Consider the following 25,165-nt stretch of genomic DNA (forward strand, 5'->3'; position numbering starts at 1 on the left):
CAAGCCTCTAAATAATTCCTGTGGCACAGAATAAAAAGCAAAGAACACAGAGAAAAATTCAACAACTTTAGAAAGAGAGACTAATGGGCTCACTTCCTACCTGCTGGGAGACTGAGAAAATACTGAGGCTAGGGTCACGTGACCAGGGCTCCTATTGGCTCGCTAGAATCAGAGTTTTTTCTCAGTCTCCAACCTGCTGGAAGGCAAGCACAACCCATCAGTCCAATCCTGGGCCGGTCCGGAAGGATGCTAAGGAATATCTCCTTTGGATCCATCGTGACAGGGCTTCTTCTCACCTAGACAAACCAAAGGAAAACAACATCCAAGTGTAGCTGCTTTTATAGGTTTGCCACCCTGTGGCACAATGCATGCATAAGCAAAATCCCTCCCGGCCCTGCTATATGCTCACCGGATAGCCAAGGATTTTGCGCCTTTCTTCTCCTGCTCTTGGAGAACCAGGTAGTTCAGTCGGATCCCACCACTGCCACCATCTGTCACACGCTTCTCCCGACCTCTTCCTGAGTCCTCACTTGTTCGTGTTGTTCGCTCCACTAGGTACCTCTCCGTGCTGTACGCTCTCCACTCGGCACCTCTCTGTGCTGTCCGCTCTCAGCGCAGCACCTCCCCGTGCTGTCCGCTCTCAGCACGGCACCTCCCCGTGCTGTCCGCTCTCAGCACGGCACCTCCCCGTGCTGTCCGCTCTCACAGTTCACCCACTCAATTGCGGCTATTCCATTTCCTCCGGAGCACTGCTTCACCCAATTTTTCTCTCACTTGTAAAAGTAATTAATCACAGTGCTTTATTTATCCTGCAGGGTCCTTCAATCAACAACTGTCCCCACGGCAAGCAGTATGACAGCTGAAATACAGCTGCCAGCCTCCCTGAGCTCTGCTTCACTTTTCAAACACGCAAGACAAAAAAAAAATGCTGTCTTAGAACTAAAGAATGTCTTTTGGATATAACCTTAGGTTCAGTCTATCACTCCACTCCTTCCTAGTTCCTCATAGGAGTCAGAAACATTTTCACCTCCCTCGTTTGTCAGACACCAACACTCTGACAACCTCCCACAAAAATGTTCAGACTGACCTGATTCAGGTACACAATCCCCACAGTTCAATGAAGCAAGTCTGCTCATAGGCACTGCCCCTCAGTGCCTCCAAATCTCTAGCTTCTCTCTTCAGCCTCCCCCTCTTCCACCTTCCTTTGTCCTGAGCAAAAGAACTCCATCTGCTCCTCACCCTCCTCCCTCATTTCAATTCCCCTCTCTTGTTCAGACTCCTCCCAATCCATAGAGTCTTTCCCCCACCCTCTCTCCCAGGTGCTGCTCCTCCATCTGATTATCCCCCATCTCCCAATCATCCCCTGACTCTCCTACCTCCTGGGCCTTGTAGTTCTGTTTCTCCTGTTCCCTCCTCTCTTGCAAGGACTGCTGGGCTCTGTAGTTCTCTTCCTGTCTCCCATATCTCCTTCCCCTTTTCCCACCCGGGGGCGCTTCTCCTTTCCTCGCTTACTGCCCCTTTCCGCTCTTCTCTGCCCTCCTTCTACCTCCTCCTTACTATATATATATATATATATATATATATATATATATATATATATATATATATATATATAGTGATAGGGCTAAGCACAGTGATCCCAGCCAAGGGCAGGCAGGTCCTGAACTACCTTACCCAGAGTTCTCCAGGAGGTTTAAAGAGAAGAGCAGGCAGGCAATCCCATTTGGGATTCCGGAGAATAACTGGAAGGGATGCAGCTCTGGAAAAGCCAGGGATGCCATTAAAGTCAGTCACTAGCAGGGGGCCACTGAAAGATGAAGCCCAATTCCCTTGGGTAAGTAATCAGTACAATATACCTCCCAGCTGCAAGGGGGGAGGGGAGCTTGAGGCTTGAGTCCCTGAGAATGGTGAGCAGTGAAGAGAGAAGTGGAGAGTGGAAGCAGGGGGCAAAGCCCATGGACTGTGTGGAGGAACGGAGGGAGTTCTCTGCTGAATTGCCCTGCTCAGATGATCTAGCTCATATAGACTGGGTGGGAGGAAAACACCTAAAAGGTAACCTTTTTAGCACTGGGTGGCAGAGAGGGGGGGGGGTGGTCACAGATCACAGATGTGAATCCTGTGAAGAGGGTGGTGGTGCTCTGCTAGGCCTGCATTGTGCAGGACCATTACAGTGCTTTAGTGAAAGACTGAGAAACTTTAGTTTGAACTTTTGCCATAATGATTTGATGGAGCAGATGAACTGAACTCTTGGGCCTATATATATGTTTTTCCCTTGGAGGTTTGGGGATTGCAGTTCAGCTGACAGAGGGGAACTGTGATAAGCTGAAGGAAGAAGCTGAGTGGATTTTTTTGGATGGACCTGAGCAGGCCAGCACTTGGTACAGGAAGAGGAGCTGTTTTTTTTTTTTTTAATTGTGTTTTGTTCTAAACCGAGTTGGATTACAGTGTGGTATTTAACTGGATTCAGAAGTGGAAACAGGGGCACTCCCCCAGTCCAGAGAGGAGAGTTGAACTGCAAGGAGCCATTCCCTGACCTGAAGTGAGGACTTTACAATATATATATATATATATATATATATAGATAGATAGATAGATAGATAGATAGTAGCACTGGAATAGTCAATGAGCTAAAACTTCAAATTGTGCTGTAAATGCTGAGCTATACCTTTGCTGGGCATGTGTTGTGGTAAGCATATCTTAATAGCAGTTCTTATAATCTTACATGTCATCTGAAATAAATAATGAAAGTCAGGTTGCACATAGCTCTAAAACTGATTGCTGTTGGCTTTAAAAGTGGCCTCAGTGCATGGGAAACCCCCTCAGTTGTCATAGTGCAGGCCACTTTTTAGCCCGTTAGTTATGTCTTGGTTTTTGCAAGATTAGAGAATTACAAATAGCATTAGTGTGTGTGCTAATTTTTAGCAAGGGCTAAAACGTTTGTGCGCCTACAGCGCGCCATATATATATATATATATATATATATATATATATATATATATATATATATATATATATGTAATTCTCTAATTTTGCAAAAGCCAAGACATAACTAACGGGCCCTTTAACTAAGCTGTGCTAAAAAATGGCCTGCACTATGACAACTGTGTGAAGTAAAACCTAGCGTCCCTGTTTACTGAGCCGCGCTGTAGGCACACAAACATTTTAGCTCATACTAAAAATTAGCACACGCTAATGCTAGAGACATCCATAGGAATATAATGGGTGTCTCTATCATTAGTGCACACTAATTTTTAGCACACACTAAAAAATTAGGGCGCCTATAGCACGGCTTAGTAAACAGGGACCTAGGTCTTGAGGGCTATTTTAAATCTTTCTTATATGTCCTTTCTAATTTCTAACTGTAAAGCGTTCCAAATTATGCAAGTTGTGCAATAAAATTATGGAATACTGTCTAGTCCCCAACTAGAACTTATGTACAAATAAGTAATACTTATACACATAAGTGCTAGTATTCTACAAAATGTCCAAAAAGAAATGAGACCCTTTACATAGTTTCAAAAATACTTTGCAATTGTTTAAACATTTAGGGCCCCTTTTACCAAGTTGTGGTAAAAGTGGCCTTGTGGTAGCATCTGCACATAGATTTGTCACTCACCGAGGCTCCTTTTACTGTAGTGGGTATACAACGTAAAAAAGGAAATGGCTGTGTGGTAAGTAAACACTTGGCACAAGACCATTTCCTGGGGAGCCCTTACTGTTAACCAACTGAGGTAGCGGTAAGGGCCTCCTGTGCTAACCCGGCTGTAAAAATTACTGCTAATTTCCAGAAGCATTGGAAATGGCACGAGCTGGGGTCAACACTACTGCCGGTGCCTGCATAAGGCTGCTGGTAGTGTTGGATTGCCACATGGCAAAACCATTGCCGTGCAGCAACCCTTTAGTAAAAGGGCCCCTAAGCTGTGTAAGCGTCTACATACGCCCAACATGCACCAAAATGGAGTTATTTTTGGCCGTTCATATCAGACACCGTACCAAGTGGCATTTTTGACGCGCGTAGGTCATTACTGCCTGGTTACCACATGAGACTTTACTGCTACGTCAATGGCTGGCGGTAAGCTCTCAGACCCAAAATGGACGCGCACCAATTTTGATTTTGCCGCATGTCCGTTTTCGGCAATTTTTTTTTAAAAAAGGTCTTTTTTACAGGTGCACTGAAAAATGGATCAGTGTGCACACAAAACCTGCGCCTACACTACCACAAGCTATTTTTCAGCGCACCTTAGTGAAAGGACCCCTTAGTATTATCTTTGAAAATACATTAGTATAACGGGGCATTTTTTTGTTAATTCATAGTTTTTGTTCAAAGTGTCCTCCTTCCACCTTGACACATTCATGAAGTCTTCCACGCCACTGAGCAGCTGGCTCAATGAATGCAGGAGCTTTATTAATTAACAGCTCAACTTTTTTGTACACTTGATGCATTGGATGGCCACCCTGTTGAAAAATAAATTACTCAAAAATGTATCGAATTTCAGGTAGAAGTTTCTGCTGCAGTAGGACAGTTTTGGATTATTTGGCAAATGTTGGAGGGTCCCATTTTTTCCAGAAACCGTATATAATCTCAGGATGCAAATGATGCTTACATTTAGACACTCAAGTTAGAATGAGGGGGATAGTGGGCAATCCTTTCAACTGGGTGCCAAAATTTAAACACTTTGATGCCACATATTCAGGGCTAATTCTGTAATGGTATCTGGGAAATTCAGTTATAGAATACTAGTGTATGTTGGCCCAATGTCATGTCAATGATAGGTGTAAAGGAGCATACCTAAATTTGGTACGCTGTAAGTTATGCACATAAATGTTGGTTCCCCGTGCTCCTCCCCTATGAACACCCCCCCTTGCATTTATGTGCTAACCCCCGATTCTAAAAAAGTTACCAAAATAGCACTTGGAAATTTATGTGCACAATTTAATTGAATTACGAGCCAATTAGTGTCAATTGGCTTTTAACAAGCAATTATTGGTGCTGATTGAAATTAATTAATATGTACAAGTGTAAATTTAGGCACATGATCTGTGTCTAAATTTTACATACTTTCCATAAAAATTGGCATGGAAATGGAAGGGTCTTGAGTGTTTCATGGTGGCGCGTAGGTGTGGACTCCAGTTGTTCAAGCAATTATAGAATAAGGGGGTTTCACATGTAAATTTAGGTGCAGACATTTGCATCACGTTTTCATTGCTAATGGAAGTGCCTAGATTTACATGTGACCCTATAAACACTATTCTATAAACGATGCCTAATTTTAGGCGTGACTTATAGAATAGTGTTTAAGTGTTCTGATTTTGGCACCGAGTTTTTTTAGGTGTGATATATAGAATCTATCTCTTAGAAAGTTGAACTCATCATATATAGAATAACAATATATATTCAGAAAGCACTTAACATGAGTTAGTGCACACTTATCAATTTAAGTGCAGGGCCCAAGAGACAGACAGAGCTCCAGAGTCTCAATGCGTGGATGAGACGATGGTGCAGGGAGGAGGGTTTTAGATTTGTTAGGAACTGGGCAACATTCTGGGGAAGGGGGAGCCTATTCCGAAAGGATGGGCTCCACCTTAACCAGGGTGGGACCAGGCTGCTGGCGTTGGCATTTAAAAAGGAGATAGAGCAGCTTTTAAACTAGAAATGGGGGGAAGGCCAACAGTCGCTCAAAAGCGCATGGTTCGGGAAAAGGTATCTTGCAAAGATACCTCACAAACAGGGAAGATAGGGTTTCTGGATAGTGAGGTTGCACAACAGACCGTGGTAGGCCAGGTACCCTTAAATGCAACTAAAGATCAGACAAAAGATGTCAAATCAATAGTGTCAGGTACTAAGCATCATGCAAATAAGAACAACACACATACTCTGAAATGTCTATATGCAAATGCTAGGAGTCTAAGAAATAAGAGGGGAGAGTTGGAATATATTGCACTAAATGAAAAATTGGATATAATAGGCATTACTGAGACCTGGTGGAAGGAGGATAACCAGTGGGACACTGTCATACCGGGGTACAAAGTATATCGTAATGATAGGGTGGACCGGACTGGTGGAGGGGTAGCATTGTATATTAACGAGAGCCTTGACTCAGATAGATTACAATTCAGCAGGACACAAATCACACCTTTGAATCACTGTGGGTTGAAATTCCATGTATAAAAGGGAAAAAAATGGTGATAGGAGTGTACTACCGTCCGCCTCGCCAGGATGAGCAGGTAGACACAGAAATGATAAAAGAAATCAGAGACGCGAACAAAATGGGCAATGTGATAATAATGGGTGACTTCAATTATCCAAATATAGACTGGGTAAATGTAACATCGGGACACGCTACAGAGATACAATTCCTTGATTAAATCAAGGACAGCTTTATGGAGCAACTGGTGCAGGAGCCGACGAGAGAAGGAAAAATTCTAGACTTGGTCCTTAGTGGAGCGCATGATCTGGTGAGGGACGTTATGGTACTGGGGCCGCTTGATAACAGTGACCACAATATGATCAGTTTTGACATCGACCTTGAAGTAAATGTACACAGAAAGTCAAATACGTTAGCGTTTAACTTTAAAAAAAGGAGACTATGATAAAATGAGAAGAACGGTAAAAAAAAAACTTAGGGGGGCAACTGAGAGAGTAAAAACTGTACAACAGGCGTGGACGCTGTTCAAAAATACCATCCTGGATGCCCAGGCCATACATATTCCGCGAATTAGAAAAGAAAGACGGAAGTCCAAAAGACACCTGGCCTGGTTGAAAAGTGAGGTGAAGGAAGCTATTAGGGCTAAAAGAAACGCCTTCAGAAAATGGAAGAAGGAACCGTCTGAAAATAACAAGAAACAGCATAAGGAGTGTCAAAGCAAATGCAAGGCGCAGATTAAGAAGGCCAAGAGGGAGTATGAAAAAAAGATAGCATTAGAGGCAAAAAAACATAGTAAAAATTTTTTTCGGTATATTAAAAGCAGGAAGCCGGAAAAGAATCGGTTGGGCCGCTGGATGACCGAGGGGTAAAAGGGGCGATCAAGGAAGACAAAGACATAGCGGAGAGACTGAATGAATTCTTTGCTTCGGTCTTCACCGAGGAAGATTTGGGTGGGATACCGGTGTCGGAAATGGTATTTCAAGCGGACGAGTCGGAGAAACTTACTGACTTCACGGTAAACCTGGAGGACGTAATGGGGCAGTTCGGCAAACTCATCATTGGAAAGAGCAAACAGCCCCGTTGCTTCAAGAATGTTAAGCGACTTCCTGTGTCATACGAGGCTAACGCAAATTTATGGATGACTGGGGAAATTTGGAAGCAGTGGCTAAAGAAATTAGACACTAGAATGCGGGCACAAAAGCGTCAGATTTTGTTGCTCTGTGATAATTGTGCTGCACACAGTGCTGATGTCAGGCTGTCTAACGTCAAGCTGGTCTTCCTGCCACCAAACACTACCGCTCTGATCCAACCATTGGATCAGGGCATAATAGCCAATATCAAAACACATTATCGTGCTCTTCTGCTACGCTGTCTGATGAGCATTATGGAGGAACAGACTGGCAATCATAAACGTGCTGTTGAACTGGCTCGTAATCTATCACTGTTGGAATCCCTACATATGCAGAAAGAAGCCTGGAATCATGTTACACAGGCAACCATTGTGAACTGCTACAAGCGGGCAAGCTTTGTTAAGGATGTGGAGAGGGACAAAACAGATGCAGCTGTTGCAAACGCGTCAGATCAACAGGCTACTGACATCCCAGCCGGTGTTACTGAAGAGGAGTTTCATCGCTATGTAGCTGTTGATTACAATCGAGATATGTGCCTACACGCAGGCAACAGCTGACGATGAAACAAATGATCAAATGAGCAGAGGCACATGCTGACCAAATTCAACAACCTCCTGTCACTTTTGCAAGAGCGCTGGAGAGTCTCAACACCATTCAGGCCTATCTGGAGGCCTCTGGATGTCAGTGCTATGACAGATTTTACCGTCTGGCAGACTTAGACTATGAAACTCAAAGACACAATAGTGTGCAGTGGACTATCACTGATTACTTCAAGAAAGCCAAATGTCACTTAACAGAAACTATAGTGTACATATAATAAACAGTACTGTTCATATGTTTATCAGATGTCAAGCTTCTTTGGGTCACAACGGTTAAGTGCACGCACCGGTTAACTGCATGTATTTCTTTGGTCCCGGACCCTTGCACTTAAGTGGATTGCACTGTAGTAAGGCCACTTTTTCCAACAGTTTAGTAAAAGGGACCTTTAGAGTCCTAATAGTGAAAATGTATTTACCAAGTTTCAGCAGAAGATTATACATTAATTTACTATATTGTTAATGATGCATCTAGCTCAGCAACATTTTTATTAAGAAGATCATTTGAAAACTGGTATAAACGTAAATATTTCTCTTCAATATTTGTCTAAGAAAAGGATGCAAAATCCTTTTATTCACAGCAGTTACATTGCAGTCTTCATTTGATGTACTGACAAATTGTTCCTGATGGAGACTGATGTACCTTCTTTTCAAATTTTTAATGAAACAGAAATAAAACACTTGCCATATAACATCTAATTACAGTAAACACTAATTTTCACTGCAGCAGAATTTAAAAAAAACAGTCTTCTGGACTTTATTGCTGATCTGCAGTTAGTAGAAAAGCTTTTCTATTTACTTTTGGTGTAGCAGTTTTGGACAAGCAAAAGCCCCTCACGGAATTGTTGATGACAATATTCCAGTGTTAATCCTAAGAAGAGATGAGTTTTTACTGGATATACCCCCAAACAGCCATAAAAAGATATAAGATATTGACACAGTCTTAGCTACATTTTGATGAAGCTTCTAGGAGAGAAAGAACAAAGCCCTATTTAAAATACACAACCTATCACCAAGCATGTGCAGAAAACAGTGAAGGGCATTTTCTGTTAGTAAACCTTTATTTACACAAACCAAATGGAGATGGGGCCCAAATAACTTGAAAATCCTTTTTGTGTCGCAACACCATTGTTGTTGGCACCAGGAAGACAGCAGCTGTTTTTGGTTGACCAGTATCCCCTTCATTCTATAACATGGTGCCTAAATTTACACGTCAATTGCATATATAGCTTTAGGACTGGTGTTAGACATACAGGGTCCCAGGGCAGAAACCGGGAAGGGGGCCCAAAAGCTGGTCTTCAGTCTATGCTTCATTTAGCTTGAAGCAGGTTTGGGGCCTTCTGTAGTATGAGGGCCCGGGGCAATTGCTCTGTTTGCCACCCCCAATGCCGGCCCTGTGTAATAGAATAGTAGCATAAGTACATAAGTACATAAGTAATGCCATACTGGGAAAAGACCAAGGGTCCATCGAGCCCAGCATCCTGTCCACGACAGCGGCCAATCCAGGCCAAGGGCACCTGGCAAGCTTCCTAAACGTACAAACATTCTATACATGTTATTCCTGGAATTTTGGATTTTTCCAAGTCTGTTTAGTAGCGGTTTATGGACTTGTCCTTTAGGAATCCGTCCAACCCCTTTTTAAACTCTGCTAAGCTAACCGCCTTCACCACTTTCTCCGGCAACGAATTCCAGAGTTTAATTACACGTTGGGTGAAGAAAAATTTTCTCCGATTTGTTTTAAATTTACTACACTGTAGTTTCATCGCATGCCCCCTAGTCCTAGTATTTTTGGAAAGCGTGAACAGACGCTTCACATCCACCTGTTCCACTCCACTCATTATTTTATATACCTCTATCATGTCTCCCCTCAGCCGTCTCTTCTCCAAGCTGTATAGCCCTAGCCTCCTTAGTCTTTCTTCATAGGGAAGTCGTCCCATCCCCGCTATCATTTTAGTCGCCCTTCGCTGCACCTTTTCCAGTTCTACTATATCTTTCTTGAGATGCGGCGACCAGAATTGAACACAATACTCAAGGTGCGGTCGCACCATGGAGCGATACAACGGCATTATAACATCCTCACACCTGTTTTCCATACCTTTCCTAATAATACCCAACATTCTATTCGCTTTCTTAGCTGCAGCAGCACACTGAGCAGAAGGTTTCAGTGTGTTATCGACGACGACACCCAGATCCCTTTCTTGGTCCGTAACTCCTAACGTGGAACCTTGCATGACGTAGCTATAATTCGGGTTCTTTTTTCCCACATGCATCACCTTGCACTTGCTCACATTAAACATCATCTGCCATTTAGCTGCCCAGTCTCCCAGTCTCGTAAGGTCCTCTTGTAATTTTTCATAATCCTGTCGCGATTTAACGACTTTGAATAACTTTGTGTCATCAGCAAATATAATTACCTCGCTAGTTACTCCCATCTCTAAATCATTTATAAATATATTAAAAAGCAGCGGTCCTAGCACGGACCCCTGAGGAACCCCACTAACTACCCTTCTCCATTGTGAATACTGCCCATTTAACCCCACTCTCTGTTTCCTATCCTTCAACCAGTTTTTAATCCACAATAGGACATTTCCTCCTATCCCATGACCCTCCAATTTCCTCTGTAGCCTTTCATGAGGTACCTTGTCAAACGCCTTTTGAAAATCCAGATACACAATATCAACCGACTCCCCTTTGTCCACATGTTTGTTCACTCCTTCAAAGAATTGAAGTAAATTGGTCAGGCAAGATTTCCCCACACAAAAGCCATGCTGACTTGGTCTCAGTAATCTATGTCCTCGGATGTGCTCTGTAATTTTGTTTTTAATAATAGCCTCTACCATTTTCCCCGGCACCGACGTCAGACTCACCGGTCTATAATTTCCCGGATCTCCCCTAGAGCCTTTTTTAAAAATGGGCGTTACATTGGCCACCTTCCAATCTTCCGGTACCACGCTCGATTTTAAGGATAAGTTGCATATCACTAGCATTAGCTCCGCAAGCTCGTTTTTCAGTTCTATCAGTACTCTAGGATGAATACCATCCGGTCCAGGAGATTTGCTACTCTTCAGTTTCACTCCCATCCATATTGCAGCAAAGGAGGATCGTCAGTCGGTCCTTCAATGTTTTACTTCCTGTAGTTTTGGCTTGTTTGAATGCAAGTGTTCCATCAGGAATTGCTCGCCAGTAGAGACCGGTTTCGTCAGCATTGAAAATGTCACGAGGTGCAAACTCGTTCAAGATGGTAGGAAGAACTGAAACAACCCAATTATCAGCACCAAAGTCATCAGCGTCTTGTTTCTCACCATGCTGTTTCTTGAATTTTATGTTGTTCCTCCATTTCCATCTTTTCAACCATCCAACAGTGGCTTTGAATTCTGTTAGTCCAAGACATCCAGCTAGCTGATTAGCTTTCTCCATAAGCAGTGTCACGTGACAATCGAATGAAGGATTGGAGAGACTCGGGTTTTCAATGCGACTTGCTCCTCCTCCTCCCCGGCCACACGCGCGGAGGACGGTGGCTCATAGAACAGGGCTCATCCCCTGCGGTCTACAAGACTCTTTTAAAAACTTCTGCAAAGTGTGGGCTGGGAGCGATACCGCTGGCAGCCGCCAGAGGGCGCCCACCATGGAAGTTGGAACGGAGTCAGATTTGCTTACTGCCAGGCAGGAGTTCCACAGGGTCGGATAGAAAAATCAAGTCTCTCCCCTTCCAAGGGGGGGGGGGGCACTGATTTTTTGTTTCGACAGGGTGGAGAGGTTTCTCCGGATTGCTGTCTTGCTGGTTTCCACGACTGGAATGCTTATCCTGAGCCCGGCTGGGTTCATAGGGACATCCATGGGTCTCTCCCCTGCAGAAGGGGAATGGGGTCAGATGAGCCTGGTTCCCTTCTCTTTTGCTGCGGAGCGGAGGAGAGGGTGATTTGTTCTCGCTCGAGCGAGACTAGCAAGCTAGTTACTTCTTCCGTTAAAGGCCCGGTTGAAAAGCCGAGCTTTCACCTGCTTCCCGAAGTAGAATAACACCTGGCCCTGCACTTGAGCGGATGGCGGCGGGATGCCCTCCTTCGGTAAAGACGTTCCGGCTCCTCCTCCTCCCCGGCCACAAGCGCGGAGGACGGGGCTCATCCCCTGCGATCTAGAAGGCTCTTTTAAAAACTTCAGCAAAGTGTGGGCTGGGCGCGATACTGCCGGCAGCCACCAGAGGGAGCCCACCGTGGAAGTCTGAATGGAGTCAGATTTGCTTCCCTGCAGCCAGGCAGCAGTTCTACAGGGTCGGACAGAAAAGCCGAGTCTCTCCCCTCCCGACGGGTCGGCAAGGTTTCTCCGGATTACTGTCTTGCCGGTTTCCACGACTGGGATGCCTCCTCGCCTGAGCCCGCCCGGGCTCAGAGGGACCTCCACGGGGCTAGTCCAGAGGGGCATCGCCCCCCCCCCCCCGGCATCGGACCTAGCTGCGAAGGGTGCTAGGGGTGGAACTCGCCACCAGTTGTCCAAAGGGGAGCTTGGGAAGTCGGGGTCCCAATCTGGCACGGGCCTCCCTTTCGTCCACAGCACGCGGGCCACCGCCGCTGCCGGAGGGTGCTCTGGGGCTGGAGAAAGAACGGACCTGCACAGAAGATTCCAAGAGGGGGAGAGAAGGTCCCGAAAGCCTGCCTGCCCTCAGAGAACCATCCCCAGGCTCCCCGACAGGGACCTACCTACCCCTTGCGTGTGTTCACCGGGGGGAGCTGGTGAGCGCTCCCCGGAAGTCTGAATGAGAGTCGGATCCGTTCCAGGAGGTCGGACCGAAAGCCCGGGATGACCCCTTCCAAGCGGGAGCCCTGACTTTTCGTTTCAACGGGGCGGAGAGGTGCACCCACCTCTCATTCTCTTTTTCTCTTTCTCTCTTTTCCTTGTCCAGGTGAGGGTGATATTTTTTCTTCTCATCTCCTTTTCTTCTCTTCCGTCCACTGATCGATTTGGCACTTCAGACCTGAACGGGAAGCACCCTTGCGGGCCGGCCAGTCTGGTGTTCAGGGAATGCGGTTTCTCCCTACCTCTTCGTGTCCTCTCTGGAGGGCTCCCTCCAATGGGTGCCTGCCATCTTTGGTGAGGCCGAGGCGTCCGGCAGTCTCCGCACAGGCGACCGAGCTCGGGTGGGGGCTGTGAGAAGGTTTTCGGCCGAGGTTCGTCCGCCCCCTCCTCTTGCGCATCCCTCCAGGCGAAACGCATTCCTCCGGCTTCCGGTGGCATGTCTCTCTCTGCACAAGGTTCCTTCGGGTGGACCTCGCGTGCCTTCTCGTTCCCGCCAGCTGCATTGAGGCCCTTCCCTTCCACTGCGGAGCGGAGGTCGGGCCCCCCCGCCGCCAGTCCGCCTCACCATTCGGGGCGCGTCCGGTTCCATGATGCCATGGCTACCTGGTCGATCCTGCCAGTAGCACATGCTTGTCTCAAAGATTAAGCCATGCACGTGTAAGTACGCACGGCCGGTACAGTGAAACTGCGAATGGCTCATTAAATCAGTTACGGTTCCTTTGATCGCTCCATCTATTGGATAACTATGGTAATTCTAGAGCTAATACATGCCGACGAGCGCTGACCTCCCATGATGCATGCATTTATCAGGCCAAAACCAATCTGGAAAGGGGGGAGGGTTGAGATTACGGCTGGGGTACGACATGGGTGTCCCTTGAGCCCGCTATTATTGCTATAGATCCCTTGGTTAGGTGCTTGAAGTACGGCAGGGAGGAGGGGCTTACAGGGGTGGAGGTGAGCATGGGGCATCGATTTGAGGGTAGTGGCATATGCGGATGACGTTACAGTCTGGGTGGCAGGTGCAAAAGAAGGGGAAAAGTTGCAGGAGTTGATCCAAATGTATTCTCGGGCTACAGGGTCCCGGATCAATTATCAAAAGTGTAATAGCTTGTGGGTGGGAACAGCGAGGTTACAGTTTAGATTGGGAGGAGGATTTCCAGACACAGTAGAGAGGATGCGGGTTTTGGGGATATATTTTGAATTAGGTGACTAAGCGTGGTGGAATTGGGATAGGCGCATTAAGGGAGCAAAAACAAAGGTGGATAGATGGAAGGGCTGGAAGATGACAATGGCGAACCGGGTGAAGCTGATTAAAACCCATCTGGTACCTATTTTCTTGTTTCTGAGTTATATTTGCTTGGTGCCAGAAAAATGCTACACTTCTTTATACAGTGTGTTTTTTCAGCTTTTGTGGGGAAATCGGCTGAACCCGGCTAAGCGTAATATTACGTATTTGCCCAGGAAGGAAGGAGGAGTGGGAATGTTGAATCCGGTCTTACTTTTTAGCTCCTTGTTCCTGCAGTTCAACTTAGGATGGGCAGTGGGTCAGGACCCCCCAGGGTGGGCTCTGAGTGTCCTGCAGTGGTGGGAGAGGTATTGGTTCATGTGGCCAGGATAATCCGCCAAAGGCGGAGAACTCGAACGTCCCACAGAGATACACAAAGTAGAGGAAAAAGTGGGATGTTTGACCACAGAAACCAAACACTGGAAAGGAGGATTCTTCAAGAAACAAACGTTTATTAAATCAAAAGACTTGACACAAACGTTGTGTTTCGGCCGCTAGGCCTGCATCAGGAGTCTACAGAAAAAAAACATATTTATGTATTTGCAATTAAAACCATTGAAGACATCATATGAAATGAGAATAAAAAGAGTAAGAACAAGAATATTAGGACATAAAATTATATACTTTAACTTAAATAAGCACGAATATATTAAAAAAAAAAATATATATATATGTATATAAATATATTTAAAAAATATTTGTATTGGAAATGACAAAGAATATAAACAGAAAACACTCATAACAGAATTTGTTTACGTTAAAATGTATATGTTTTCAAAAAATGTGAATAAATTGAAAAAGAAACAATTACCCTTACGTATACAGATATATAATAATAATGTCATTGTATGAATTGTTGGAAAATTAAAGTAGAACGATAATAGAATTATTTGCTTTATGCAGACTTGGGACCCCCTCCATGACACAGCAGTTCACGGAAGGTGAGCGAGAAGACCAATGGGGGGGGGGGGGGGGGGCGGGTGAAGAAGATGGTGAAGGCCTCAGAGCCTCAAACCAAGAAGATGGCTGGAGAGGTGGCGATGGAGGTTAGCCTGGAGCTACTTCCTGGTCCTGACCAAGCAGACAGTGCTGATGACTGGTCAAAGGAGGAAGAAGAGGAAGAAAGCCAGCTTGTAAGCTGAGACCCAGCAAACCCATCCAAAGGAGTGGTGGAAAGGGTGAGGAAAATTGTGGTCCTGGAAAAAGAAATGAATGAGATGGGGAAGAAGCTAAAAATGGCCAAAGCCATGAGCAAGTTAGCCCCAGCTGAACATAAGGCGTATAAGAAAGAGGAGGCCCATCTGCTGTGGCAGCTTCAGCAGACGGAAAGAACTCTGGCCTACCTAAAAAAGGACACTACAAATCCACTACGAGAAGTTTACCTAAACCGGGAAAGAATGGCACCTCCTACATCAATTTCCAACAATTCCACCAGCTTAAATGATATATAACTCAACTACAATACTTTTTTATTTTTAATTTGCAGTGCTCAGTAGTGCTGTAGTGTTCTTTAAACCAACTGTCTCTGGTTCAGAACTGCAGCCGTCTCACATCATAGCACAGGCCCTTCCTACCTTCCAATTCTCACAGGGTTAAACAATAAACACTCCCTGCTGACAGAACACAAAAAGATGTAATACTGTAAACACTTATCCTTAGCTGTTTGTGGGCCAGTGCTTGGTCTGCAGTGCCTCCAGAGCACCCGTGATTGGTGTTCAATGTGATTAAAACAACCGGCTCTCTGTCTCTATCCCCAACGTGGAGCCACGTTTCGCATTTTCAAGCTTTTTCAAGGGGATGTATGTACAATCTGTTGAATAAAACGGGAGAGATTACTCTGCACGCTCCTCCCTGCTCCTCCTACATCAAGACATTTGAATAAAAAACAAGGCTTTTATTCACAGGATATCACTCAGGAACAGGCAGAGTCTGGCTCAGCAGCACTTTTTACACGCCAGACAGTAGTGGAAGTTTTGCCTAAGACACAAACTCAAAATACTTTACAGTATATGAAAGGCCTGACAAGCCAGGAGGTACTTACAGCAGAGGCATCCTCCCAAGTTGAGGTAGGAGGAGCTGAATTTGAATCGGTTGAGGTTATAGAACTTTCAGACCAACCTAAAGGGAAAACAACTGCGACTACAAACTTTCACATACTTGAAACAGAAGAAGGTGAATCAGGGTATAGAATTTTCTCCCAGGACATTGTTGCAATTGCCACCAGTGCTGAGGAAAAACACCAGCAAAGAGAAAAAGGCACAGAGTGTGAAACAGATTGTGTAGAGGTAGTAGATCAGAAACACAGTTGTTTGCACAATCTGAGCACTAAGGGTGAGCAGCAGATACATTTGCAGCAGGGTACAAAGGCTATGCTGTCTTCAGAGCAGTGCAGCCAGCAAGCACAGGTGGAGACAGTGGTTTCTCTGAGTGCAGTGACAGTTGCTCACATTAGTGAAGGGAAATCAGCTGTGCAGCTGGGCTTGGAGAGACCCCGCCCCGGGAGGCGGATCTGCAGGAGTCCACCACCAATGAGGAGGAAGCAGACCAGATTCCCTCTTTAAAAGCAGCTGTTCTCCTCTCGCGGGATCTGCCTGACAATGGTGTACAGAGACCTGACAGCCAGCTGGAGTTAGAGGAGATTGACCAGAACAATCGGGGGGAGCAGAGCACCAGAACTGCTGCCCAGGCAAACAGAGTTTCTGCTGCAGGTCAGAAACAGCATGAGTTTGACTGTGGGCAATTGCTACAGACTGGAAGTAGCTCAGCAGAGGGACTGGGTTTGGGCTTGTGGGGGAGGGCTTCTTGGGACAGAGAATGTTGGCAGAGAGAGGATGGGGGGGTCGGTAGGGGAAAATGGACAGCAGGATGAGGGTTCCTGTACATTTGAGTCCATGAATATTTCTGTTTGTGAAAGGGGGGAGGGGGTACTAGGGTAGGGGATGTGACAAAGCAGGTTGAACAGAGAGGGGTTGCTGGGGTGGAAAGGGGAGGCAAGAAGGGACTGCGGGAGGGGGGATGACAATAATAGGGCAGAAGGGGACAAGTTCAGGGAAGGGTGGGGGAGGACGGTGGGGGCAGGGGGCTCCCTCCTTCGCAGCAGTAGTTAGTGGGAAAATGGGGAAGGGAATGTTGTATTTTGTGGGTAGAGCAGAAGAGGGTTTTAGGGGAGAAGGGAGAGGTTTTGGGCAATTGCCTAAACGACATAATGTCATTCAGATCAAATGGGTAGGGGAGGGAGTATGCCATCTCGGGATACAGTTCTGCGGTTGGTAATGGGTCTGGGGTTTATCCCAGAGGACCTCTATGCATGTATACATCCGGTTAATATACCAGAGTATGATGTCAGTTTCTTAACTCATAGGGGTATGGGGGTCTTCTGGGAAAAATATGAGGGTGTAAGAGGGAGGGGAGAGTGGAAGAACTATAGGGTAATCCCTATTAGCAGGCCAGATTTGGTGCAGGTGACCTTGCTGGTGCGAAATGAGTCTATCTCGGGGGTAGACCTGGCATTCTGGTTACACCGTTATGCTGAATTAGGAACCCCTTTAACCAAACTGCCAGATCCAAGTAGGGTATAGGCAGGTGGGTGGGGGGGGCTTCAGTAAAGCTTAAACAAGTGGGACAGGTGATTCAGCACATTCCCTCTGCGGCATTCATAGGTCGAGACAGGATCCTGTGCTTTTATAAAGGACAGCCAAGGCAGTGTTTCAGGTGTGGGTCCTTTTGACGTTTTAGTATGTCATGCCCGGTACAGCAGTGCGCAAAGTGTGGGAATAAAGACCATCCCATGGAGGAATGCACTTCCATTAGATGCAATCTCTGCGGTAGTTTGGGTCATGCTTTTAGAGATTGTCCACGGGCTTTTCATAATGGAGGGGAGGAGGGTATGGCTCAGGAGGAGGGGTGGGGAGGGGCAAGCACAGGGTCAGGAATCTGGGGTACAGGGGGCAGGAGGTTTGCAGAAGGGAGATATGGAGGAAGAGGTTTTAAGGACGGGGGGCAAGGGAGGTCAGGCGGGAGGGAGTGGGCAGGAGGATGAGGTGGACGGGGAATGGGTATGGGTTTCAAAGAAACAGAAAGTCATAAAGGGGACGGGTTTTGGGAAACAGATAATCTCTGGAAGGGGGTTAGAGCAGGGGTTAGGACTTGGGAATCGGTTTCAGGTCCTGGATGAGGAAGTTAGGGGGAGGGAGGAAGAGGAGGTCCGAGAAGGGGATAGGTTGAGGTCTCAGGAGGAGGAAGAGGAAATTAGAGGCTGAACACGGGGAGGGTAGTAAGCGTAGGAAGAAAGGGGGAAGGTTCGGATGTTTGGGGGTAGTCATGAGGGAGAGGGGGAGATAGACGTAGAGGGTGTTGGGCTAGGGGAGGGGGTAGGGTCAGGGAAGGGGGGGTAAGAGGAAGTCCAGAAGGGGGGTATGTACTCAGGAGCAAGGCTTTGGGGGTGACAAGTTTGTGGGGGGGGGGAGGGTGAGCGGGTAGGGGTGGATAGGGGGACTGGGCTGGTTTGTTCTCAGCAAGAGGGAGGGGTTTCTGATGAGTCAAAAAAGAAGATAGGGAGGAAGAGGGGAGGGGGGTGAGGGTTGAGAATTGGAGGTTCGAGTAAGGGATTGGCGGAGGAGGTGGAACAGATTCGGGGTAGTGGGCTTATGCAGGAATAAGTCGGTCCAATGGAACTGGTAGGAAAGCTACACTCTTCATGATGATAGCGGGAATTCTTCTGACGTTTGTTACCCTTAACGTGGCTAGCATTGCTTCTCAGAGAGCTCAATGTTTGGCCTTTGATGGCTTCTCTGGTATACGAGCCGACTGTTTGCTGATACAGGAAACACGGTTGCAAACCCTGGAGCAGGTTAGATGGGCGAAACGGGCCTGGAGATGGGGACCTTCAATCTGGGGGTTGGCAGGGGAACGGTATGGGGGGGGGTAGGGATTCTGTTTAAAACACAAGGTAGAAATTCAGCGGGTGGTAGAATTAGGGGTGGGGAGGTGTTTGGTGGTGGATGTTTCTTGGCAGGGATTGGGATTAAGGATTGCCAACATCTATGGGCCTCAGAAAAAGCGGGAGCGTACACTCTTGTTTGGGAAGATCAGGCCATATTTATATACTTCACGACAGGTAGTTTGGGGGGGGGATTTTAATGTTATTCTGAGGAGACAGGATAGCGTGGGTCGGGCGGTGCAGGTTGAGTATGATGGGGTACGTTTGGCAGGGATTATGAAGGGGGCAGGGTTGGTGAATGTGCATCTTGAGCATTCACCAGACATAGAGGGTTTCACATTTTCTAGGGGATGGTGTAAAAGCCGAATCGTCAGGTTTTTGGTTCGGAAAGGAGCATGCACTCGGGGGCCACAGCTGGTGGAAGGGGAGTTCTCGAACCATAAGATGGTCCTGATAGAATTGAGGGGTTCGGCAGCCCTTAGATCAGGAAGGGGTTTGTGGAGACTTAATTTAAAATGGTTAGAAGATGTGAGGGTATGTAAGGAATTTCAGGATTTTTTGGAAGACCAGTCCTCCATACAGGGTATGTTTTCTTCTATAGGAGATTGGTGGGAGGTGGTAAAACAAAGGACACAGTTTTTTTTCACACATCAGGCAAGAAGGGAGGGAAGAGAGAAAACACGGTTAGGGATGGCCCTGAAGAAATGGAGGGATTATTTAATTTTTGAGGGGGGGAGTAGGGAGGATATTCATGAATTACAAGATTTAATAGAAAAAATTCAATATAATAGATATGTCTCTCTGTTATATGAAAGGGACTTTGGGAAACTGATCAGTCCTGACCCTTTCATGTATTGTAAGGAAAGAAGGGCGCGTAGGGTGATAGGAGGTTTAAGGGACACAGGGGGAGTGGTCCAGGACTCTAAGGAGGGAATTTTGAGGGTGGTGGGAGAGCACTTTGCAGGTTTCTTTTCCACACAGTACTTGGATAAGGATATTATGGGGAAATATATAGAAGGGACCCCGGGGGTTGGAAATTGGGGACCTCATCTCCAGGCTCTGTCACAACCCTGGACACTGCAGGACGTAGAAGAAGCCATTGGAGCTTTAAGGAAAAGGACAGCACCAGGGCCGGATGGGCTCACGGCTGAATTCTATCAGACATTCAGGCTACAACTGGCCCTGATTTTATTGAGCCTCTGGGAGGCAGCACGACGGAAGGGTTCCCTTCCAGATTCTTTGTTAGAGTCGACATTGGTGCTGTTGAACAAAGGGGGGGACCCGCTGTCATTGACTAACTGGTGGCCCATCGCTTTGTTGAATAGCGATCGCAACATTTTTGCACATATGCTATTTAAACGGATGCGGCAAGTCTTGGGAGATGTGTTGGCAGTTACGCAAGCATGTGGGATGCAGGAGAGAGGGGTTTTGGAGGCAGCCACATGAGTTAGGGAGGTGTTAGAATGTAGTCGGGAGGAGAGGAACGGGTGGTTAATGGTAGCATTAGATCAGGATAAAGCATATGATCGGGTTCAATGGGACTTTTCCTAGGAGTTGGATTGCACAGATTCGTTTATTATATGCACATGCACAGTGTTTTCCATTGGTGAATGGGTGGAAAGGGAGGAGCTTTGGAGATATGGCAGGGGTTCGTCAGGGGTGTCCATTAAGCCCTTTATATACGCCCTTGCTATAGATCCCTTTGTTCAACGCCTAGAACAGGGTGGGGAGGGGGAATTCAAGGGTGTGGAGGTGGGCACAGGTAATCAATTGAGGGTAATGGCCTATGCAGACGACGTTACAGTTTGGGTTGCAGATAAAACGGAAGGGGAAACTTTGCAGGGGTTGATTCACTCTTATTCACAGGCCACAGGGTCACGGGTAAACTACCAGAAGTGCAATAGACTGTGGGTAGGGCCAGTGGGGTTGCGGTAGGAATTGGTAGGTGAATTTCCTAACGCAGTGGAGAGGATGCGGGTCTTGGGGGTGTATTTTGACATAGGAGACTACATCTTGTTTAACTGGGACTGGTGCATTCAGGCAGCTAAGGCAAAAGTAGAGAGATGGAAGGGGTGGAAAATGACTATGGCGGACCGGGTGAAGCTGATTAAAACCCACTTGGTACCACTCTTTTTATTTATCAGTTACATCTGTTTGCTTCCAGAAAAATGTTACACATCTTTATACAGTGTGTTTTTTCAGCTCTTGTGGGGAAATCGGCTGAACCCGGTCAAGCGCAATAATACATATTTACCCAGGAAGGAAGAAGGGGTAGGAATGATAAATCTGGTCTTGTTCTTTAGTTCCTTATTTCTACACTTTAACCTTGGACGGGCGGTGGATCAGAATCCTCCGGGGTGGGCTCTGAGCATCCTACAGTGGAGGGAGAGGTATTGGACCATGTGGCGGCAAGAGGGGAGGATGGTGGCATTAAGGAAAGGGTTCCGGTTGGGGTGGGGTATTATAAGACTTTGGTTAAATTAGTAAGGTTATGGGGGATCGTGGTGGAAGAAATTAAGGAGGGGAGAAGGGAGGTCTGGGTAGAACAAGTGCGTTCCCAGGTCTTTGCAGTGCCTTTGGTATTGAGGGATGCGCCGGGACCGGTGCTGCAGCAGGGCCTGAGGTACATCAATTCAGAAAGGATTCCACACAAATATAGGGATATTGCTTGGCTGTCTTTTCATGGGAAATTGTATGTTAGAGGCATCTTGAAGTACAGAAATGTACAAGATCGCGAATGTCCAAGGGGGAAATGTGTGGGGAAGGAGAAGACGATGGACCATTTTTTTGAGGGACTGTCCTTTCTCTAGGAGAGTCGGATCCAGAGTCTCCTCATTATTGCAGATTCCCACTTTTCAAACTTACAGTTACACTGAATGGGTTTATGGGACACCATACAGAAAAGCACAGCCGGATCCGGTCACGGGGTTCTTAATTTCGGTTATTCTTAGGTTCTGCCTCTGGATGGCACGATGTGGGGTCTCTCTGCACCAGACATATAGGTCTGTTGAGGATGTCAGCTGGGACTTGGTTAGAGCCGTGCAAGAGGTGGCTCAATGGGAACGGGTGGAGGTGGGTAACCATAAGGCCTCTCTCTGGTGGAAACATGTACGATTAAAACCACCCTAAGAAAGCTTTTTTTCTATAGTTTTGTTTCTTTGGATTTTTTTTTTTTTAGAGGGGGATGCATATTTATCTTTATATAAGTACATACATGCTGATTATTTTATGTATTATTTGTCATTGTTCTTGCTTTTCATCTCTATTAATAAAAGAGTTCTCCAGCTCCAATAGCGTATATTAAAGTTGCTGCAGTTAAAAAGCTCATAGTTGGATCTTGGGATCGAGCTTGCGGTCCACCGCGAGGTGAGCTACCGCCTGTCCCAGCCCTTGCCTCTCGGCGCCTCCCTGATGCTCTTGACTGTGTCCTGGGGGTCCGAAGCGTTTACTTTGAAAAAATTAGAGTGTTCAGAGCAGGCCGGTCACCTGAATACTTCAGCTAGGAATAATGGAATAGGACTCCGGTTCTATTTTGTTGGTTTTCGGAACTGGGGCCATGATTAAGAGGGACGGCTGGGGGCATTCGTATTGTGCCGCTAGAGATGAAATTCTTGGACTGGCGCAAGACGAACCAAAGCGAAAGCATTTGCAAAGAATGTTTTCATTAATCAAGAACGAAAGTCGGAGGTTCGAAGACGATCACATACCGTCGTAGTTCCGACCATAAACGATGACGACTAGCGATCCGGCGGCGTTATTCCCATGACCCGCCATGCAGCTTCCGGGAAACCAAAGTCTTTGTGTTCCGGGGGGAATATGGTTGCAAAGCTGAAACTTAAAGGAATTGACGGAAGGGCACCACCAGAAGTGGAGCCTGTGGCTTTATTTGACTCAACACGGGAAACTTCACCCGGCCCGGACACGGAAAGGATTGACAGATCGATAGCTCTTTCTCAATTCTGTGGGTGGTGGTGCATGGCCGTTCTTAGTTGGTGGAGTGATTTGTCTGGTTAATTCCGTTAACGAACGAGAGTCCTCCTCCATGCTAACTAGTTACGCAACCCCAGCGGTCGGCGTCCAATTTCTTAGAGGGACAAGTGGCGTTCAGCCACATGAGATCGAACAATAGCAGGTCTGTGATGCCCTTAGATGTCCGGGGCTGTACGCACGCTACACTGAACGGATCAGCGTGTGTCTACCCCTTGCCGTTCGTGATAGGGATTGCAATTATTTCCTGTACACGAGCAATTCCCAGTAAGTGCGGGTCATAAACTCACATCGATTAAGTCCCTGCCCTTTGTACACACCGCCCGTCGCTACTACTGATTGGATGGTTTAGTGAGGTCCACGGATCGGCCCCGCCGGGGTCGGCGACGGCCCTGGCGGAGCGCCGAAAAGACGATCAAACTTGACTATCTAGAAGAAGTAAAAGTCGTAACAAGGTTTCCGTAGGTGAAACTGCAGAAGGATATTTACCGGAATGCGCGCCGGCAAGAGAGGAGGGGATCCCTCCGCCTCCTCCCGGTGCGCCTGCATGAAGGCCTGGGGCGCCTCCCCGCACTTCCCTCGGACGCTCCAATCCCCTCGCCTGACGAAGCTCTGTGCTCCCCGGATGGGGAAGCCGGGAGGTGTTGGGCCGCGGGACCCTTCTCTCCCCGTGCTCTTTCCTGGGAACCCAGAGGACCCGAAGCGTGAGGGAATGCGGGTTCTCTCCTGCGACCCGGGGAGGAAGGGAGAAGGAGGTGCCCTCTCGCGGGCGGATCCGGCACGCCGGATCAGCGGAGGCGGCGGGGAGAGGACCAAACGGGCATGCAGGTGCCCGGAATGCCCTCCTCCCCGTCTCCAAGCCCACACGAGGGATGCCCCCCCCCCCCCCCCCCCGTCCGGTCGAGCACAGTTCCTTCTCGACGGTTCCAGGTACCTAGCACCGGCCCCAGCGATGGGGTGCGGCGGAGGTTCGAAGACTCGAGTGACGTGGGGCAGCCGTGGTGATGGGCGCTGAGGGCCCCGGCGCCGTACGCCTCGGGTGCCCCGTGTCTGCGGGAGTGAGAGAGAGGAGGGGGCCCCGCCGCCTCCTCCTCCCATGCCGGCGATCCTCCTCCACCTCCGGGGAAGGAGGCTCCCGGGCTGAGCACCTGGACTCTGAGCCTTCGGGCTCGTTGTTTTCCTTTCTTGCCGGTCTCCGTCGACCCGCCTCCGCGGCGGCGGGGGGCATTCGGAAACCGAGTTCCACGCCACTTTCGCTGCGACATCGATACCGGTATAAGGGCGAAAATGTGACTCTTAGAGGTGGATCACTCAACTCGTGCGTCGATGAAGAACGTAGCTAGCTGTGAGAATTAGTGTGAATTGCAGGACACATTGATCATCAACACTTTGAACGCACCTTGTGGCCCCGGGTTCCTCCCAGGGCTACGCCTGTCTGAGGGTCATCCGTTCCATCAATCGCTGAGGCCGTTCGCAGGGTCTCTTTCCGGCGCGGCGGGGGTCGGGGCGGGTCCTCTCCACCGCTGACACACACCTCCTCCAACCCTTCGTCCCCTCGAGCAGACTCAGGGGTGCTCGGGACTGAGCGTGGGGCCGGGCTGTATCGTCCTCGGCCCCAGCGCGCGGCTGTCTGCGGTCTGACCTGAGGCTACCCGCGTCCGCCCTTCGTCCGGTTCTCCGTTCTACCTCTGCCCGCTTCGTCCTTGAGGACCTTGGCGTCCCCTCCCCCCTCTCAGGAAGAAAAAGGGGAGGAGGAGGAGGCCCCGCGGGCCTCCCTCCCTGCCTCCCTCCCTCCTTCCCTACAATTTCGGCTATGACCTCAGATCAGACGTGGCGACCCGCTGAATTTAAGCATATTACTAAGCGGAGGAAAAGAAACTAACCAGGATTCCCTCAGTAATGGCGAGTGACGAGCCCAACGCTGAATCCCCGCCTGTGCGGCAGCCGCGGGAAATGTGGCGTACAGAAGACCGCATCCCCGGCGCCACTCGGGGGCCCAAGTCCTTCTGATCGAGGCCCAGCCTGCGGACGGTGTTAGGCTGGTAGCGGCCCCTGGCGCGCCGGGCCCTGGTCTTCTCGGAGTTGGGTTGTTTGGGAATGCAGCCCAAAGTGGGTGGTAAACTCCATCTAAGGCTAAATACCGGCATGAGACCGATAGCGGACAAGTACCGTAAGGGAAAGTTGAAAAGAACTTTGAAGAGAGAGTTCAAGAGGGCGTGAAAACCGTTGAGGTAAACGGGTGGGGTCCATGCGGTCCGCCCGGATTCAACCCGGTGGGATACCCGACGGGA

The 25,165-nt window shown here is 47.9% G+C and overlaps 1 non-coding gene and 1 pseudogene across 1 annotated transcript; both read left to right on the forward strand.

The window, feature by feature from the left end:
• Positions 1-24,165: 24,165 nt before the first annotated feature.
• On the forward strand, positions 24,166-24,319 carry LOC115463968. Its single transcript, XR_003941220.1, has one exon. It is a non-coding gene; the product is annotated as a 5.8S ribosomal RNA (ribosomal RNA).
• Positions 24,320-24,688: 369 nt separating this feature from the next.
• The window catches only part of LOC115463958, a 3,610-nt pseudogene continuing 3,133 nt past the window's right edge, over positions 24,689-25,165 (forward strand).

Source organism: Microcaecilia unicolor, chromosome 2, assembly GCF_901765095.1.
Source record: "Microcaecilia unicolor chromosome 2, aMicUni1.1, whole genome shotgun sequence".
Lineage (NCBI taxonomy): Eukaryota > Metazoa > Chordata > Amphibia > Gymnophiona > Siphonopidae > Microcaecilia > Microcaecilia unicolor.